Source organism: Humulus lupulus, chromosome 3 (assembly GCF_963169125.1).
Source record: "Humulus lupulus chromosome 3, drHumLupu1.1, whole genome shotgun sequence".
In the NCBI taxonomy this organism is placed as follows: domain Eukaryota; kingdom Viridiplantae; phylum Streptophyta; class Magnoliopsida; order Rosales; family Cannabaceae; genus Humulus; species Humulus lupulus.
Genome location: NC_084795.1, coordinates 115605309 through 115614743, shown reverse-complemented (window position 1 = coordinate 115614743; position 9435 = coordinate 115605309).

Here is a 9435-nt window from a genome sequence, read left to right as displayed (position 1 = left end):
GATACATGGATGGCACCATACTTGGAGTATCTCACAAATGGTGTACTACCAGCAGACAGAAACAAAGCCAGAACCCTTCAAAGATAGGCTGCTAGGTATATACTGGTCGATGGTGTCCTTTACCGAAGAGGATATTCCATGCCACTGCTCAGATGCATTACACTGGAAAAGGCTAAAGAACTAATGAAGGAAGTACATGAAGGCTTCTGTGGGGACCACGCTGGGGGGCAGAGCTTATCAAAAAAGATTATGAGGCAGGGTTATTTCTGGCCGACTATGAATGAGGACTCAATGGAGTTTGTGCAAAAATGCGATAAGTGTCAGAGGTTTTCCAAGATCCCACGCGCAGCTCCCAACGAGTTAAAGCAGATGCAGAGTCCTTGGCCTTTCGCAGTATGGGGTATAGACTTGATTGGATCCCTGCCAACAGGGAAGGGTGGAGTAAAATATGCAGTTGTAGTAGTCGACTACTTCACCAAATGGGCCGAAGCTGAGCCGCTCGCTACCATAACGACCAAGAAAGTTCTTGACTTTGTCATCAAGAACATTGTTTGCCGATATGGTTTGCCTCAAAAAATTGTCTCAGACAACGGCACCCAGTTTGACAGCGACATATTCACAGACTTCTGCAAAAGGCATGGAATCGTCAAAAGCTTTTCTTCAGTCGCACACCCACAAGCAAATGGGCAAGTCGAACCAGTGAACAAAACACTTAAAGATACTCTGAAGAAAAGACTTGAAGACGCTAAAGGAGCATGGCCAGAACAGCTGCCTGAAGTACTCTAGTCATATAGAACTTCTCATCGAACAGCGACAAGTCATACCCAGTTCTCCTTAGCGTACGGGTATGAAGCTATGTTGCCTGTCGAGTTAGATCTGCCCTCACATCGATGAATTACATACGACCAGGACCAGAATAGCCAACTAATGATGGAGTCCCTAGACTCACTTGAAGATAAACGAGAAAAAGCCCAACTCCGAGTAGCTGCGTACCAGCAAAAAGTCGCCCGGTATTTTAACTCAAAAGTGAAAGAAAGAAAATTCAACGTTGGAGACCTAGTACTTCGACGAGTTTTCTTAAATACCTGCGACCAAACTGCTGGAGTACTTGGACCAAACTGGGAAGGACCTTACCAGATTGAAGAAGTCCTTCATCCAGGCACATACAAACTTGCACGCTTAAATGGAGATCTCGTTCCTCGCTATTGGAATGGAGAACACCTGCGCAAGTATTATCAATAAACAATTCTTCTTAAAGGACTGGCTTGTATTAAATTTTTACTTTTTACAAGTTTTGAAAAAGGGTTAGTCATGTTATATGGCTAATCGCTTATAAGTGTAAGATCTTTTTAAAGATCACTCGTAAAGACATGTTTAGTCCATTTTTAATACGAGAATTATAAGGGACTGTGCGCAGCCAGTCATTCTTGCCAACCTTTGTAAATTTTATTTACAAGTATTTGTTCACTACGTGTGTTGTTTTGCTATATTATATATTTTACAAGTTATTCTGAGCAGTAATGTTCGTACAGGTCGTGGTCAAGGCAAGTGACCAAGGACCTAAAGCTCCTCAGTCACTTGGGGGGCATATAAGGTGCATCGATAGTAAAGCATACCAAGAGGTATGTAAACACATGAACAAAATGAGTGAAAGCATGCTACGGTACTTAGAGTATTTTTCAAAATTTATATTTTGTTAAATCAAGCCAAAGTACTATGCTAAGTTCGGTCATGCGAACAGATGTTATAATAAGCAGAAATATTATAATATCAAAAAAGCATTCTCTTACACCGCAAGTAGTACTGCTTGGATGTAATTGTTTAAAGTAAAAGGAAAGTTTGCTGCCCATGCAGCAAAATTAAAAATAAAAATTCAGTCTTTACTTCACGACCCGTAGGTCGTGTAATTAAAGAAAAGAAAAAGAAGAAAAAACTTTAAGGAGCCTGAGGGGCAGGAGGATCTGTTGGAGCAGTTTGGTCAGCTGCATCTCCTCCAGCTTCTCCTCCCTCCAAATTGGCGGGTGGCTGGATACTTGGGGAAGCAGGGACCCTAGCTCTTTCTTCTTCAGCAGCTAACCGAGCAGCACAGCGCGCTAGCTCGACCTTCCTGGCCTCTGCTGGAAGGTAACTGAAATCGACACCTTGGTTGTGTTTCCAAAAGTAGTAGAATCACCAAAGTGTCGCGTTCTTGTACCTCTCCAGATCCTTGGCGTTGGTAAGCTTAACCTGTTCCACTTGGCTCTCAAGAACAGCTATGGTCTTGTCCTTAGCAAGGTGCTCCTCCTTAAGTCTTTTGACTTCACGATATTGGACTCGACTAGACTCCTGGTAATCGTCCCTCTGCTTCTTCAAAGCTGCCTGAGAAGCTTCATTCTCCGCCAGCTTTGCCACCAAAGCATCCTTCTGCTGGGTGACCACCTCCAACTCCCCACCATGCCTGGCTTCTATAGCCTGAAGCTCCTCGATGGCTTTCGCCTGAAACTCCTCGACGGCCTTTGCCCGAGCCTGCTCGATGCTAGCACTAGCGCGAGTACGAGCAGCAGTTATAGTCAGCATTGCCTGCAGTCAAGGAATAAAAGTTAGGCTATATTACAAGAAGGAAAGATAAAGGCCAAGAGAAAGAATACTTACAATGGCCACTTCGTTAAGAGCCCTGTTAAGGATCTGATCGACCCCCATGCTCTCAGCTTCAGCCATTGCCTCCCTGCAATGGTCATGCTTCAGGATATGAGCAAGGCGATCTTTAGCTGATCGCAGGGAGCGGTTTGAGAGTTTGGTCCCAGGAAGTTCTGCGTGCGGGGCCTGTTCCCTTCGGGCCACAGGTGGTTGGCAACAGGGGCAGTCTCCTTTTCAGCAGGAGCAGGAGGTTGGGCAGAAGGTTGGCCAGTAGGTCCGTCCTTGGAATGATCAGTTGTTCGACCCTTCTTGGCCGGGGGTGCTTGGCTTGATTCGCCATCATGCCTCCTAGCTGATTTCCGTCGAACCAGGGGGACCTCCTCTTCCTCATGGGTCTGGTACAGATCGAAAACGTTGGGGGAAGCCATCTCTGCAGACAAAGAAAAACATGCAGGCAGTAAGACAAAAATAGATAAAAAATCATGGCAAATCAGAAAGAGGTCACAAAGTTTAATACCCGAGCTACAACTACTTGTCGCTACACTACTAACTCTATTAGTCATACACTCACTATCTGGCACGAAGAAGTCTGGCCCTAGATTTGGAGTATACGTAAAATTTCCGTCCCCGTCAAACAAGTGACAGGGAATTGGAAAGCTATTTAAAAGAAGAATAATAGTACCGTTTTCGTCTGAAGACTCATCCAAGTCTATGACGGCCTCTCTGCTGAAGGGTCGCCAGTGGGTTCCCTGATCGTAACCCCCGTTGGCCTCCTTCGGGGAGGAGACGCTGGGGTTTGCTGCTCGGGATCCCCCTCGGCAGTGGCACCTGCCACCACGGGTCCTCTTGTTTCATGGCGAGGAGCCAGGAGGCCAGATAGCCTCAGATTTTCATCAGTGACCAGGGACTTAACACTTTTTTCAGCGTCTGCCATCCTGGCCAGTGCGTTGGACCTCAACACCATGTCTGGTGTTGGGTTTGGGTGTAACCATGGTCCTGAAAGGCACAATATACTTTAGAGAAGTGCAGAAGAGTTTGCTAAGGAAAAGTAGCGACCAGTGAAAAGTGACATTTACCTCCTCGAGCGAAGGCCAGGTTGTTCGTAGTCATGTTTGGCATAAGGAAATACTCTTGATTGTACTTCCCCACGTTGGAAATGTGAGTAGTCTCACTCAGGAACGTTCGGTTTGTTTCCTGGTGACAAAGATGAAAGAAGCCCGCCCCGTATTGTTGAGGGTTGGACTTAAGGTCAAAAAGGAAGTTGACCTCATGGGGAGTGGGCTCTGGCCATTTTTTGAGTTTATAAAGGATATAGAGTGCGGCCAGCATTCTATATCCGTTTGGGGTAATTTGAAAGGGGGCAACACCGAAGTAGTTGGCCACCCCCTGGTAGAATGGATGTAGAGGTAGGATAGCCCCCGCCTCTATGTGATACCTGGACCAAGCGCTATAGGCGCCCCCAGGTAGGTTAGCTCTTTGGTCAGCAGCAGGGATTTTGAGATTAACCCCGGTACGAGGATACTTCCTAAGATAATTGGCGAGCATCCGGGGAGTCACCTGGCTGGTAGGCGAAAGATAGCACTCGACATTAGGAAGGTTTTGATGCCGAGGGCGAGCCCTAACTTGGATACAGGGGTCCGGGGCAATGTTTTCTTGACCACTGGTCGAGGGAATCCTGGCCTGCGAATCAGGCTGGGCAGGTGAATTTGGATTGTTTTCAGAGTTTGGTTTTTTCTTGCCTAGAGACTTAGAGCGGGCCATTTGAGGTGGTGATGGTTGAGGTCTAGAAGAAACTCTGGAAAATGGAATCTTGTGAACTCGGTCGGCTGGTTGTTCTTCACCTTCAAGCAGTTGTGCAAGAAGATCGTCGTCGATGGGCCGCTCACCTCCAAATCTGGCATTAAAATCTGCGAACAGAAGAATGGGGAGGTGAGGATGAAGAATTTTGAAATTTTTTTAGAATAACGCTGGTCGATTATAAAAGTTAAGCTTTTATACATCAGCATTCTAACAAGAAACTAATTTTTCACACGAATAGTTTGAGAAACAGATCAAAAAGTGAAAGCAAAAAGTTTTTTGAAAAAGCTTTTTCAACTCCTTTTAGGGCGGGAAAAACTTGGTTTTTCAACTGGCATAAAAATCGAATTTTTACTTCGGTTTTACGTCCTAAAGTCGTGATCTCAACTATCAAACTAACTCGTAACTCCTTAATGGCAGAGAAATATCATCCTATATAGTATCACCCATTAAACCCCCTACTGTCATGCATCTCAACCCAGAAACAAATGAACTCAACAGTCAATCCACAGAAGCATGCACGACTAAAATATAGAGCATAAAAGTTCTGGACATACCAGAAAAAAGACCGTGGAGATTTGAGAGAGTTTTCAAGCGTCGGAGAACTCGCGGACTGAATCTTGAAACGTTGGAAGACAGTCTCCAGAAGAAAATGGAAGCTCTGATTTTAGGGTTTCTTGAAAGAGTGATAGCTTGCGTAAAAAGGAAAAGAAGACTTTGGAGAAACTATATATATTTTTGTCCGTGGCATAAAAGGGGAGTAATCATCAGTTTCCTCTTTTTTGAAGCATGGGGAAGGGTGATAGCCGTCGAAAGATTACTTGGGAACCGAAAAGCCATGATTAGACAAGGGTAGGTTACTTTTCCCAAGATTGCACGAATTACTCTGACAGGTCTGGTGGGGTAGTCGAAGGGTCGTTTCCTTAAAAGTTTATTTATTGCTCGTAATAAATAAACTTGGGGGGCAAATGTTATCCAAAAAACAGGCACGGATGACGTGGCAAGTGATTTCTAACACGTGGCTGACACCTGGCAGAATTCTGTTCGACTATCGACCAGTAAGACATTGCAAGCACGGAGCTGAGTTTTATCACGACCAGCATGGTCGTACATTCCAGATATTTCAAAGATAATCTTATAGAGATCATCGTCATATCCGAGATTATCTCCCATGATTTACTGAATATCCGATTAATTAGGAAAGAATATCTGTAACTAATTCATGTAATCTTCCTTGAGCCTATAAATAATGAGAAGATAGCTCAAGGAAAGGACTTTTGGGCTTTCTAATTGCTGGAGATTAGAGATTTACGAGTGAGCTAGAGCTATCGCATTCGATATATTGTTTTGTTCTTCAGAGGTTGGTGAAAATTATTGAACCCTAGTTCTTTGATCGCTCCTTTGAAATATTATATCAATAACAACTCAAGTGGACGTAGGTTATTACCAGATTCTGGGGCCGAACCACTATAAATTCTTGTGTGCTTTACTGTTTTTGTCATTATTCTCATTTCAACATATCTGTCTACATCAAGCATTTTTGACTCCTTGTCAGTTGACCAAAATCAGGGTCAACAGACACATATATATAATGTATTTATTATGTATTACATATTATAGTAATAATAATATTTTATAAAATTTAAATTTATATTAATATTGTTGACTAGAATTTCCATTAACTCAATAAGCAATAATAAAAACTGGTAGAAAAATAATAATGCGAAATGGGATTTTTATGTGGTTCGGTCGTTAATTAGGCCTAGTCCACGAGTTACTTGTATTACAGAAAACTGGCCGGAATAGCAAGTTTCTTTAGGGTTACAACTTGGGTAGTGGATTGTCTTGCTCCAAGGTAAGTATGAGTCCAAAAACTAGGATCCTTACAAATGACCCCCTCAGGTCCTATTTATAGATGACAAGAGAGGGGTGAGTGAAAGGCTGTTAGCCTCTATTACAATGCAAATCTTCCCTTGTTCTTTGGGGGATATTCAAAATACAAAGAAGTAATTTTTGCGTGCCATTCTACCACAGGCCTATCAAGGTGACAGTCTAGCCTAAAAGTAGGTGGTTCTGAAATCTTAACGGAAAAAGCGCCTGGGACCACCTCCGAGAAAAGTGGTCCCCCAAATCTCCGAGAATCTCGCAGAACCATTATGGGGAGTTCTTGACCTCCTGAGGAGTCACCATTAAGATGCTTGATTTCTGAATCCTGCCGAGAAGTCTCTGTGGGAGTTCCCGAGATCCCTCATCGGTAATTGAGGAGATGATGGCTCGCCAGTATGACATCAAGTAGTATCTGCTCCGAGGACTCTTCGAGAAACTTGCCTTACATCTTGCCACGTGTCAACATTTGTTGACGTGGCCGATAAGTCGAAAATGGTCCCGAACAAATATAATTATTAAATATCTAGTTTTGTATTAAATATTATTATAATAATAATATTTTATAATATTTGAATTTATATTAATATAATTACTAAATATTTATTATAGAAAAAATTTATAAAAATTAGGATTATATATTATATGTTATATATTATTATAATAATAATATTTATAATATTTGAATTTATATTAATATAATTATTAAATATTTAGTATTGTATTGTATATTATTATAATAATAATATTTTATAACATTTGTATTTATATTAATGTAATTAATAAATATCAAGTATAGTATTAAATATTATTATAATAATGATATTTTATAACATTTGAATTTATATTAAATAGCTAGTTATAATAATGATATTTTATAATATTTTAATTTATATTAATATAATTAATAAATATATATTTTTAATTTATTAATTATTAAATATATAGTCTTGTATTATATATTATTATAATAATGATATTTTATAACATTTAAATTTATATTAATATAATTAATAAATATCTATTTTTAATTTATTAATTATTAAATATCTAGTCTTGTATTATATATTATTATAATAATGATATTTTAGAACATTTGAATTTATATTAATATAATTAATAAATATATATTTTTAATTTGTTTTAAAAGTATATTCCGTTAAATATTTCGAATATTCTGTTAAAGTTAACAAAAGAAACCATTAAAACCAAATTTCGTTATCTACACACTATTTATATATATAGATATATAAAGATATGGTGCATTTTAGTTTTAAAATTATATCATTTTAATCTAATTTTTTTTAGAAAAATTACCTATGAATTTTAAAAATTTATTTGATTAATTTTTAATTATTTAACTTAAAAAAATTAAAACCAACAAAAAGTTAAATATAAATATATATTATTTAATTAATGGCTAGAGCAATTAAAATTAGTAATTTCTTATTAAAAAAACTAAACGACAAAATAAGAAAATATGTATATTTATGTCTTATTTCACTATTACATACATGTTTGAATAAAAAAATATATGTTAAATGACAAAATAAATAATTAACAAAATGAAAGAAAGAAAAAAATAAATTTAAGTACATATATATCTTTTGGTTATGGTTTTGAAAATATAATTGATTATGTAATTTAAATACTTTAATATTAAATTTTAAAATATATAATGAAAAATTATTATGACTCATTTATTATTTATTATTTTTTTCTTCAATTTATATACCTTATTTAGATGACTTTATTACTTTTTTATTTTTTTTCTTTAATTTATTTACCTTATTTAGATGACTAAAACTAACAATGTTAGAAAACAATAAAAAAAATATTAAATCTAATGGAAGTCAACAATTTTTGCTAAACTCACATTTATAATGAAGGAGTTTTCAATAGTTACGTAACTATGGTGGTTACATTTTTAATGACTTACTATAGCAGGTTGTAATAAGTTATCATTAAAAAAAATTATATTTTAAGAATTAAATTAATTATTTATCAATATAATAATTATAACTTATATAATTAATAATTAATTAATTTCTCTTACAAGTAAGAACCTTCAATTATTTTATATTTTATATTTTAGTCCTATTTAAAATTTTAATATTTAACTTTGTTGACCTTCAATTTAGTCAACGACACGGAGTCCTGAAAAACGATAAGAATTATAGAACTGAATGTAAGAATGTAAATGACACAAGGATTTTATAGTGGCTCGGCCTCAGAGATTGGTAATAACCTATGTCCACTTAGTGTTTTTATTGATGTAAAACCCCAAAACCTGCAATCAGCAAACAAGGGTGCACTGAGTTTCACAAGTCTCGAAGATAGATACAAGTACTATGTATAAAACCACTATCTCTCTCTGAATACAAAATATTGCGCGTGAAATAAATGAATCCTATGAGTCCTATTTATAGGCTCATGGATGTACATATGGGCCTATGGGCCATGTTCAACCGACGTTACAAGCATAGCAAAATAATAATGATGTTTACATTTAAATTAATAAATATATCTAAAATATCTAACTTATAACCGTTTCTGAGCGTTTGTCTCGGTACCACGAGCAACTCTGGTTGTATGCCTCTGCACCCCTTCTTTTTTTGTTGCTAGCATATTCCTTGCGCCTATCAAGCAGCTTGATTTCTTCTTGACACTCTAGTCGTCGGTCGACTAGGCCTTCTTTAATAATAATCATGTGTTGCTCATGTGCCTCTTCAACATGCCACATCATCATGCAAATATTTTTAGAAACATTTGCCCCCAAGTTTATTTTAATCAGAACAACATTTAATAAAATTTCTCGACCAACAATCCCGCTAACCCGTCACATTCGACTGTACTTACTTTTTTGAAAAGGTAAGTAATCATGACCTTTTTGGTTTCCCAAAACAGATTTGACGGTTATTGTGGTTTCCCATGTATCGAAACCCTACACTCATCATTACTCATCAGAAATATCCCGAGCAGTATAAATACAAGCCCCTTCACTCCTATTCACTTTGACCCAAACTTTTATTTCCTCAAGAACTCTTAGAACTCTCTCAAAGTAGTCAAGCTTTTTTCAGCACGATCTGAAGCTTTTGGAGCAATTTCGAGAAATTTCTTTGTGAATTCTTCAACAAT